The 12,500-nt window shown below is 37.5% G+C and overlaps 1 protein-coding gene across 1 annotated transcript in view; it reads right to left on the bottom strand.

Moving 5' to 3' along the window:
- LOC119582805 (nephrin-like) overlaps positions 1–12,500 on the bottom strand; it is a gene marked incomplete at both ends in the record, with an annotated part of 199,176 nt that overhangs the window by 72,938 nt on the left and 113,738 nt on the right.

The following is a 12,500-nucleotide window of genomic DNA, read 5'->3' on the forward strand; positions in this document are numbered from 1 at the left end:
TATTCTTTTATTGCTTCCTTGTGTATCTATTTGTACTTGCAAGCTAATGTGGAGTATATTTGTACGCAGTTTAAGTACAGGTATTAATGCGGTTGGGGTACGCGTGTTTGTACAGCACATACATCTATGTGTTTCTCTGTATGTGTGTTATTCATGTAACGTGTGAATATAAATGTGCCTTTATTTGCGAATAGAGGTTGGTTCACATTTTCAACATATGGTCCACACATGGATACGAATAGATGTGCTGTCCTACTGAGGTACGAAATAGTGATATTTTTGTGATAAAAATCTTCTCAGTACAAGCTTTGTAAGATCGGTGTTTCTTTTTTTTTTTACATATTTATTGTTATTTTTTTTATTTTATTTTTTGAAAAGATGAAAAGATACTTTATAGAGTTAATGGTCTTTAAAAATGAACCTACTGCCATTCCAGATTGATGTTTCGAGATACACCACACACACACACACACACACACACACACACACACACACACACACACTAATATACATATATATATATATATATATATATATATATATATATATATATATATATATATATATATATATATATATATATATATTTTTTTTTTTTTTTTTTTTTTTTTTTTTTTTTTTTTTTTTTTTTTTTCAAAGTTAAAAAGAAACTTCAAGATTATTGATCTTAAATAAAACGCATCTATAGCCATTGCATAAGATTTCGTTTTGAGCGTACCAGGTTTACCAAACAGTCGATCACAAATATTGACTTAGACATTCTGCATATGAAAAGAAAAGAGAAAGGTAGAGATTATATGAGCAAGCTATACCTCAAGTGACAACCGAAAATGGCATTCTGCATCTCCAAAATAAATTTCAAACAGTGCAGTTGGCGGAGAGAGATTGGATTCGTGGAGAGGATTTTGCAAGTGGGTTTGCGGTTTTATGCTTTGTAATGATAAGGTTTTGAAGGGGCGTATATGTGAAAGTGTGTGTGTGTGTGTGTGTCTATGTACGTGCGTGTGTTTATGTAAGTGTGTGTGTGCTTATTTGTGTGTGCGTGTGTTTCTGCTCGTGTGTGTGTTTGTGTAAGTGTGTGTGTTTATTTGTGTATAAGTGAGTGTGTGTATGTTAGTGTGTGTATGTTTGCTTGTTTGTTATTTAAAAGCATGCACATGTGTGTGTGCGAGTGTGCACGCTCATTTGCTTATATGTGCATCTGTTTTTGTAAATACACACGTGTGTTTTTGTATGCTTCTCTATATATGTACTGTATATATCCTTTTGTATTCATCTGCGTATGTATTTGTGTATATATGCTTGTACGTTAGTTACATTTGTGTGTACAGAAGCAGGTGTGAACGTATCCTGTAAATACCTTAATAAAAAAACCACAATAACCATCCCTCATTAACCCTTCTATACTTATTAACCTTCTATACTATAGACATCCCCCCCCCCTAAAAAAAAAAAAGTAGATTATCCTGTTCGTGACATTCATAAAATTGCCAGAATCCGTATACAATTTGACTGTACAATTACGTTTATGAAATGTCAAACAGAGTCTGCTTCCTGCTGACAAGGCAATTAGGCCCTAGGCAAGACAGAATAGCCTGGCGAATGAGGGAAAATGCTAGTGCATAATGGTTGAGGTATATATGGTTCTTGTGTAAACCGGATGGGGTGGACGAAAGAGGATGATGAAAAGGGGGAGAAATTGGTATGGAAATAAAGTGAATTGGCATGCTAATACTGATGATAACAATGATGATGATAATGGTAATAATGACTGTAACAATGGATGATGATGATGATAATAATTAATGATAATAATGACCCCAGTGATGATAATGATAATAATAATGATGATGATACTACTGATAATGGTGATGATAATGATCAATAGTAGTAATAATAATGATAATGATTATAAAAATCATAATAATAATGGTAATAATAGTAATAATGATAACAATAACAACAGCAATGATAAAGATATTTATAATAACAGTGACGATAATTATGATGATAACAATAAAAAATGTAATTATGATAAAATTTATAATAGCGATAATTAGAAAAATTATGAAGTAATGATGATGATAACACCAATGACAATGATATTGATACTGATGATAATAATGATAATAATAATCATAATAATGATAATACTAACTATTAATAACTATGATAATGATAATAGGAATGGTAATGATTTTGATGATAACAACAACAATGATAATAATAACAAGAACAAGAATAATGATAATAGTAATAATGAAAATGATAATAATAGCTACAACAACAACGACAATAATAGTAATAATAATAATAACAATTATATTAATAACAATAATAATAATAATAATGATAAAATGATAATAAATAATAATAATAAATAAACAAATAATAATAATGATAATCAAAATAATTATAATAATAGTAATAATAATAATAATAATAATAATAATAATAATAATAATAATAATAATAATAATAATAATAATAATAAAGTAGTAACAACGACAACAACAATAACAAGTATTAATGACAACATTAAGAGGATAATAATAAAATGATGATAAAAAAATGGTACAAAGCCGCAAAAATAAATGAAGAGAAATATATGAAATGGATGAAAGTAAAAGATTAACACAGAAAAAGAGAAAGAAAGAAAGAAAAGAAAAATATATACACATGTCTATATTAACTGAATGATAAATGAATTAAATGATTAAGGAGAATCACTTGTATTTGAACGAGAGACGAATACCTGACTTTTTAAACATTCCTATAGGGTTTTTGCTTTTGTCACCTGTGATATTAACAGGAATGTTTTACCAAATCCGGTTGTTATTTTTTCATTTTCATGTGATATGTCCTTTGGTAAATACCAGAGAACACAGTCTTTTGCCCGGACAGAGAATTCCCAAGCGTAAAAAAATGTTCCATAAAGGATTGTATGTGTACTAATAACGCTTTTTCTTCTCCTTTGTCCGCTATGAAATGACCATAGTTAAAAGGATCTATATTTCCTTTTAACTCCAAACCTTACACCGACACAAAACGCCTTACGGTACAACACGCCAAATGAATAAGCAATCTTACATAGGATGCGTCGCATTTCCTCTGTCGTTGTCTATAGTCGATGGCGTTTGGATCTTCGTTAGTTGTCAAGTCTCCTCGAGTCAAGAGCACTTTCTCTCGAGTATTTGGGCTTTGTGCTTGCAGCCATTGATGGGAATGTCACTGTCAATGCCTCAAGCTCAAAGGCAATACGATTCTCCTGCCAGAGAGTTCGAGGAGTTTATAGCGTACTCGATCTCTTTTGTTCGATGCTCTGCGTGTGTAAAAGGAGTCGTTTCGCCGGGGAGAGTTATAGACGGCTAGAGGAATTCCTATGATTTACGCCGAGTGAAGTGTCTGTTTTATTTTGTCACTGTTAACTTGTTTTCTGTCTATCGCTATATACAAAAAAAAAAAGATAATAATAAAAAAAAATAAAATAATAATAATAAAAGAAAGATAAAGAAGATAACGATAATGATTAAATCAGATATAATAAAATAAGTGTTATTAGAAGATTAACTAATTCAGGAATCCCGTCATGGTGACTTTTAGCTCGTCATAAAAAAGAAAGAGTGAAAGAAAGAAGAAAAAAGAGATAAAAGTTGATAAAATAAATAAATAAAGCCAACACTGAAAAAAAACGAGAAAACGAAAGAACAAAACGAAAAGAGAGAGATAGAGAGAGAGAAAAAAAAATCCCCACGTATCGATCGGGCGAAGTGTGTAAAGGTCTAGTCTATCAGCCGCTCCCTTACTCCACCTCACAAGCGGCCATTAGTGAAGGTGATATGATTAGGTCATGCGAAAGTCCTCCCCTTTCCCCTCACTTCCACGGAGCTTAAGCTGGAGCAGTAAGAGTAAAGCTTTGCCTCTAAAACGCCGTGGCTTCTAGTACGATTAGGACATTCCCCGCCTTTTCCCCTCTCCCTCCCTCTGTTGTCTAAATCGAAAAGGATATCTTGGCTCCCCTCTTTTACCCTTTTTTTCATGCTTTTTTCATGATAGTAATAGTGATATATTTTTAAGCTGGTCTGTTGATGTATTTTCTTGTTTTTTTTTCGTGTCTCTCTCTATCTTCCACCTTCTCCTTTCATTCTTCTTATTTCTTTCCCCTTCTTTTTGGCCTCACAGTTCTTGTTTATTCCTTCCTCCTTCTCTCTTTCCTTTTCCCATTTTCCCTTTCTCCTTTCCTCTCTCTCCCCCGTAAGTTTCCCCTTCTCTGTCCTCATTCTCCTTCAACCTTCCTCTTCATTACCCCTTTCCTCATTCCTCTCCTTTCTTCCTTCTCCCATTCCCCATTCCTACGTCCTCTCCCCCTTTCCCTCTTCCCCATTCCTCTCCCCCTTTCCCTCTTCCCCATTCCTCTCCCTCTTTCTTCCTCCTTTTTTCCTTCCCTTTCCCCTTTCCCACTGTCCTCTTCTTTCCTACTTCCTCCTTCCCCTTTCCCCATTCCTCACCCCCTTTCTTCCTTCTCCCTTTCTACTTCCCTTTCCCCTTTTCCCCATTTCCCCTCTCCTCTGCCTTCCTACTTCCCCCTTCTCCCTTTCCCTCCTTCGTAAATGAAAAGAGAACGTTGCTTCCCCCCCTTTTCCTCTTTCTCCCTTCCTATCTCCGATCTTCCCCTTTCTCCTTTCACCCTTTCATCCTTCCCCACTTCCCTTCTTTCCCTTTCCCCTCTTCCCCTTTCTCCTCTCCCCCATCCTTCTCTCACTTCCACCTACAACACTCCCCTCCCCCTTCCCCTTCTCCTCATCCCTCCCCCATCCCCCTCTCCCCTTCCCCCTTCACTCCCCATTCATTCCTTCCCCCTTCCCCTTCCCCCATCTTTCCCTCCCCTCCCCCCTTCCCCTCTACCTTCCCCTCCCTTCCCCCTCTTTCCCTATATATGCGGACTAATCAACTTCCTCGCAAATTGAAGCTGCATCTGTCCGCTATGCGAGAAAGTCCGTTGTGAGAGAAAACTTTCGATTCGTACAGGAAATTGTTATGATTGTGGCTTATCATTATTGTGCTCGTAATGATGAGAGTAATAATGATGATGAGGATAATATTGATAATGATAATGAGTGTCATGTTGATCATGATAATGAGTGTAATGCTGATCATGATAATAGGGTGATATTGATCATGATGATAATGAGGGTAATACGAGTATTGATTATGATGATAATGAGAAAGATATGGATATTGATGATAATGAAGATATATCTATAATGGGATAATGAAGGTTATAATGATAATGATGATAATTAGGACAATATCGGTAATGATAATCTAATGACAATAATAAAACAACGCTGATAATGACAGTAATAACGATAATGATAATAACAACAACAAAAGTAATAATAAAAAATTTTGAATTATGCACTTTTTTTTTTTAAGAAACGCGAAAGTATTTAACGTTAATGGTCGTTTACTCCCGTTTCTTCGGCGACCGCAGTGCGCAGCGAAGAATTTTAATCTAATGACCGCATCGAATTATTTATAAGAGCGGCAGAGCTACGTTATAAAAGGCAATGAATCATTTCTCTCGTTCATGTGGTCGGAAATGATGCAAAATGACTGAACGTGTTTTCCGGATCACAAATATAATCGTTATTGATATATTGGGTTAAATGATCTACATTGGTGTCTTGGTAATTCACGAAATAATATAGGAACCTTTTTTTTCTATTTCAAAGTAAATACACATGTAAATATGTGATTTTATGTATGCATATAGATTTACAGTATGGATATACATATGTGTGTGTGTGTGTGTGTGTGAGTTTGTGTGTGTGTGTGTGTGTGTGTGTGTGTGTGTTGTGTACGTGTGTGTGTGTGTGTGTGTGTGTGTGTGTGTGTGTGTGTGTGTGTGTGTGTGTGTGTGTGTGTGTGTGTGTGTGTGTGTGTGTGTGTTTGTGTGTGTGTGTATGTGTGTGCGTGTGTACGAGTGTGTGTGTATGTATACATATATATACACAAATATATATATATATATATATATATATATATATATATATATATATATGTATATATATACATATATATATATATATATATATTATATATAATATATATATATATTATATATATATATATATGTGTGGTGTGTGTGTGTGTGTGTGTCTGTGTGTGTGTGTGTGTGTGTGTGTGTGTGTGTGTGCGCGCGCGTGTGTGTGTGCGTGTATGTGTGTGTGTGTGTGTGTGTGTGTGTGTGTGTGTGTGTGTGTGTGTGTGTGTGTGTGTGTGCGTATGTGTGTGCGTATGTATGCATATAATTTAATATCATATATATGTATATGTGTATGTGTATGTGTGCGTGTGTGTGCGTGCTGTTTGCGTGCGTGCGTACGTGCGAGCGTGCGCACACATACATACACATGTGTGTGTGTATTCATACATACATACAAACACACACATATTTGTGTTTTCTCTTCAATCATTTACAACCTTCGATGTTCTTCTGCGTCGAAATCCTATCCCCGTCTCTTCTCCTGCCAATCTATGCATCTCTTCTACCGCAAAATATCACCAGACCATCAAAGATAAAACATTCATAGAAATGAAAAACCAAATCCAAACGCAAAATATTGATTAATAACTTATGGAATACGATCTATGAGCATCAATGGTTCAAAAGGATCGCTTAACAATTTGCGAGAGTCGTATCATGTGCATGATTTTTTTTTTTCCACCAAGCGTTTGTTCTATCATGCACGAGAGTCGGCGTTCGTCCGGTGTAAGCTGGAGACTTATAATTTCGTACGTGCATGATTTATTCTGCTTTATATATCTCAATTTCCATTCTCAGTTGATCGGCTTGTGTTCTTCAAGTTATTTTCTGTGTTTCCTTCATCTGCTTTTGTTAGATTGATTGGGTTAATCGATAATCAAGTTTGGTTTCTTTGTATGTTCTGTGTTTACTAGTTACTTTCTTTTTTTTCTTTGTGGTTCTGAATTTATTTCGTGTTCTTTTTCTCCTTTCTTTCTCTCCTCTTCTATTTCTGTCCTCATTGGCTTTCTTCAGCCTTGTATACTCTGACTCTTTCTCTCTTTCCTCTTCCTCTTTCTTTTTCCTTTATCTCTCCTCCTCTCCCCTTTCTTCATCTCTCCTTCCCTCAAAATTCTCCTCCATCTCCTTCTCTCTCTTCTTCCTTTCCTCCTTCTTTCCTACCTCTCTGTCTCTCCTTAGCCCTCCCTCTCCCCGTCTCCCAACCATCCTTCTCCCCTCACTATTCTCCTCTACTTCCTCTCCTTCCCTTCTAACCACCTCTCTCTCTCTCTCTCTCTCTTTCTCGCTCGCTCTCTCTCTCGCTCTCTCTCCCTCTCTCTCTTTCTCGCTCTCTCGCTCTCTCTCCTTTTCACCGTCTCACCGCTTCTCCTCAACTTCCTCCTCCTCTCTCCTCTTTCCCTCCCTCCATTTTACCCCTTATCTCTTCTCTCTCTTCCTCTCCTCCCCCCCTTCTTGCTTCTATATCTTACTCTCCTTCTCCTTTCCTTCCCTCCTTCCCTCCTTCCACTACCCACTTCTCTCTCTCTCTCTCTCTCTCTCTCTCTCTCTCTCTCCCTCCTCTCCCTCTCTCCCTCCCTTCCCTCTCTCCCTCCCTCCCTTCCCTCTCTCCCTCCCTCCCTTCCCTCTCTCCCTCCCTCCCTCCCTCTGTCCTCAGCCCGTCCCTGGCACTGGCAACGCATTATATAAGGACCTGTTATCCTCGCCTTCTCACAGGTGTTATGGAAGGGCCTGTCTAGGTGTTTACGCTGCAAGGTCAGAGGTCAAAGGTCAAGGAGGGAGCTCAACATAGTGTCTAGGTATCGAATGGCTTGGTGCTTTTCCCTTGGCTTCGTCTCAGTTCTCTTTTCTTATATATATTTTTTTTTCTCCAGTTTATTATGATTTTTGTGTTTATTATTATGTTTTAGATATCTTTTTTTTTTTTTTTTTTTTTTTTTTTTTTGAGTGTGAGATGGATAGGTAGATAGATAGATAAGTAGATAGGTAGGTAGGTAGGTAGGTAGAGAGAGAGAAAGAGAGAGAGAGAGAGAGAGAGAGAGAGAGAGAGAGAGAGAGAGAGAGAGAGAGAGAGAGAGAGAGAGAGAGAGAGCAACAAATAGATATAATGTGATAGATAAAACTGCTCATATTGGAAAAAAATCGATTTCCTTTATTCTTTTAAGCAGACGAATTACCCTAAAAAAACAGTTTTAATTTATCTGAAAACGTCATCAAGCTTCGTTTTGCATGATAAGAAAAAATCATTCTTGTTTCTAATGTTTTGTCCTCAATGACATTATCAACATTACTCTCACAGCACTGACCGATATCCTCTGCCATTATTGTACTTTGTATCAGTATATTTCGTTAGTATCTTTATGTTTTCACTATATCGTGGACATTATTCTCAATCATGATCTCAAATTACGGTGTAGTTATACATATCATTATTTCTAGCTGTATTTTCCATTATGTTTGGGAGACAGAAAGGCTAGATTTAAAAGTTGATACACAACTTCTAAATTCTGTGACTTTGCTGTTGCTTTTAATTCCAGAATGTTTATAATTTTTTTTTCTTTTGAGTGTCATTAATTCTCCAGAAAGGAGTTCTCGTGCTATATGATTTATTGTTCTTTATTTATATCATATATTTTTTTTTGTCTCATTGGTTTTCGCTTATCCCTTTTACTTTTGTGGATACACACACACAAACACGCACGCACACTTGTAAACACACACACACACACACACACACACCCACGCACACACACACACACACACACACACACACACACACACACACACACACACACACACACACACACACGCACGCACACACACACACACACACACACACACACACACATCCCCCCCCCTCCACACACACACATCTTTAAATATACACAAAGGATTTACGTTCCGCTCGTCGCAAATTGGCATTGCATCTGATAGATCCAAAATTAACAAACTTTGATTGCAAACTTACGGATAACTTTTCCATGATGATAAGCAGACGGTCTTACGAAGAGCTTTAATTGGATCGGGCGATACCGTTTACGATTATTGAACTGTGAAGGCGATATAGAAAATAATGACGATGAAGATGATAAAGGTAAGAAGGAGAAAGGTAATAGTAATAATTATGATATGTATAATAATGATGATAATGACAGTGATAAATGCAGTAATAGCGATAATCGTAGTTATATCAATTCAATATTTAGATTATCAATAGCATTAATGACTAGATTCGACAGTACTAATAGTAGGAATAAAATGCAAAGATATAATGATAACAATAACAACAATCTTGTAATTTGCATAATAAGAATGATTACAATAAATATGAGCACGGTAATGATGATAATGATAATGACGATAAAGATGATATTGATAACCGTCTTGATAAAGATGGTGTTGATAGTCTTAGTGATAGTGATGCTGCTAATAATATTAATGATAGTGATAACGTAATTGGTAATGACTGTGCGTGTGATAATGGCAATGACAGACAGATAATGATAATATAAATGACATAATCAGGCATTTTTATTCTACCGATCTCTTACATAATACATATTCATTGACAAAGTAACATCAACAGTACAGACAAAAATACAACTCAAACATATCCATTTTCAAAAGTATGCGAGTATGCCCTGTTGCACAATTTGTTGAACACGTTTAAACACGAGAGCCATAAGCCTCACACCAGCAATCAAATCTTTTTAATATTATTTCTATCTTATTAATTTGTTTATTCATCTATTTATTGTTTACCAAATAAAACGAAATATATGCGTGAACGTGGGAACGCAGGTCGGTAGGAATCTTTTCCCGCCTTCGAAAGCGTCTCCATCGGCTTCGGAGAGAGGGAGGGAGGGAGGGAGAGAGAGAGAGAGAGAGAGAGAGGGAGAGAGAGAGAGAGAGAGAGAGACAGAGAGAGAGAGGGAGGGAGGAGGGAGAGAGAGAGAGAGGGGAGAGAGAGAGAGAGAAAAGAGAGGGGAGAGAGAGAGAGAGAGAGAGAGAGAGAGAGAGAGAGAGAGAGAGAGAGAAAGAGAGAGAGAGAGAGCGAGTGAAAGAGAGAGAACGAGTGAGACAGAGACAGAGACAGAGAGAGACTATCCGAATCGCTTCGAGATTGACCACTTCAAAGTCACAAATTCTTTCATTCATAAAAGATGAACAGTTCTTTCAGATCGCGCGCTTTGCACATTTCACATCCCGATTGTCATTTCCGTTTTATTCACATACTTCGGACTCTGTTTTGACCATTAGTCCAGGAATGCATATTCATGAATTCCCGTTCCAATATTCCGAACACCTTTTTCTGCGAACCTTATATCGAAAGGTCGAGTCAACTGGGCAGAGAGAGGGAGAGAGAGAAGGAGGGAGAGGGAGGGGGCGAGAGAGAGAGAGAGAGAGAGAGAGAGAGAGAGAGAGAGAGAGAGAGAGAGAGAGAGAGAGAGAGAGAGAGAGAGAGCGAGAGAGAGGGGGGGGATGGCAGAGAGAGATAAAGAGAATACATAGACAAACAGGCAGACAGCGACAGAAAGAGCAAGAGATGGAACGAAAAGGGGGGTAAGTGAAGAGGATGGAAGATCCCCATTTCGCCTACATTTTACAACTGACAGGTTTGGCTGGTGAAGGGAACAGCGGCGAAGTCACGTGTTGAGGAGAAATGGCCGTGCATGCTCGCTCTCTCTCTCTCTCTCTCTCTCTATTTCTTTTCGGATGTTGGAGATTCTATTAGAATGCGATAGTTTCGGAAATGGATGTCTCTGTTAAGGAAGAGGAGGAAGAGGAGAGGAAGAGGAGGAGAGGAAGAAGAGGAGGAAAGGAGGGAGAGTAGGAGGAGAGGAAGCGGAGGAGGTGAGGGAGAAGACCAGGGGAGGGAGAAGAGGAAAAGGAGGAGGAAGAAGAGGAGGAGGAGCAGGAGGAGAAATAAGAGGAGGAAAATGAGGATGAGGAGGAAAACTGGGAGGATAAGGGGAGAGGGAGGGAGAGGGAGAGGGAAAGGGCGAGAGGAGAGGGTGAGGGAGAGGGTGAGAGGAGAGGGAGAGGGAGAGGGGGGTGGAGACGGGATAAGGGGAGAGGATGGAGGAGAAGATGAGAGAGTGGGGGAGGGAGACAGGCGAGGAAAAAGGGGGAGGGAAAGGGAGAGAGAGAGAGAGAGCGGGAAGGAAAGAGATAGATGAGAGGGTTAGGAAGACAGGGAGAGAAGAGAGGGAAAAAGCAGAGGGGGAAGGGGAGTGGAGGGAAGAGAGAGAGGAGAGAGAGAGAGAGAGGTGACCGGCCTTTCAATAGACCAAAAAATAATCTTCTAAGGACTTTTCAAAAGGAAAATATGTAGCACCTTTTTTCCTGCCTGACTTCCCCCCCCCCGTCATCCGCTCCCTTTCTCTCCCTCTCCCTCTCCCCACCCCTCTCTCTCTCTCTCTCTCTCTCTCTCTCTCTCTCTTCCTCTACCCCTCTTTCTATCTCTATTTTTGACTTTTCCTCCACTTCCCCTCCTCTCTCCCGTCCTTCCTCACTCCCCCCACCTCTCCTTCCCCCTCCTTCCCTCTTTCTCTATATCTTTGTCTGTTAAAAAGTCTAGAGTAAATTGGTATTGAGTGAAGGTAGTTTCGAACCAAACGAAGGATAGGGAGAAATAAGTGAAAAATTGGTAAAAGAAGAAGAAGAAGAAGACGTAAAAAATTCAGAGTTACTATCGCTACTAGTAATAGTTATTACTATTCCTAGTAGCAATTGCAGTGAAAATGCTGGTCTTTGTACTATATTAGTATTAGTATTAGTATAAATATTGTATTAGATTTAGTATCAAAATCAGTGTTAGTATTAGTGCTTGTATTAGTACAAGTTTTAGTGTTAATATTAGTGTTAGTATTAGTATTAGTATTAGCATTGGTGTTGTATTAGTATAACTGTTAGTTTTTAGCATTAGTATAGGTATTAGTATTAGTATTATTTTTAATATTGGTGTGAGTATTAGTAACAGTTTTAGCATTAGTATCAATGTTAGTATTTAGTATTAACATTGGTATTGGCATTAATATTAGTATTAGTTTTAGTATTATTATAAGTAATAGTATTAATGCTAGTCTTATATTAGTATTGGTATTGGCTCCAAGTATTAGTATTAGTATCAGTATTAGTATTAGGATTACCATTATTGTCATTATTATCATTATTATCATTAGTAGTAGTATTAGTATCAGAATTGTATTTGCATTAATGATACTATCAGTAAATAACAAGTACAAGCCTTGAATTCTGTGTAAAGTGTAAAGTGTAAAGTGCAAATAGGAATGTAAAGAATAAAAAGTGCAAATATGTGTGTGAATAATAATAATAATAAAAAAGTGCAATGAAAGAGAGACAGAAAACAGGCTTCAACACCAAGATCTTGTTTTTTGATGCTGCCAATCCCTCTCCACTATTTCACTCTTTGCTTTATCCTGTTTTTTCT

Source organism: Penaeus monodon, chromosome 16, assembly GCF_015228065.2.
Source record: "Penaeus monodon isolate SGIC_2016 chromosome 16, NSTDA_Pmon_1, whole genome shotgun sequence".
Classification (NCBI taxonomy): Eukaryota; Metazoa; Arthropoda; class Malacostraca; order Decapoda; family Penaeidae; genus Penaeus; species Penaeus monodon.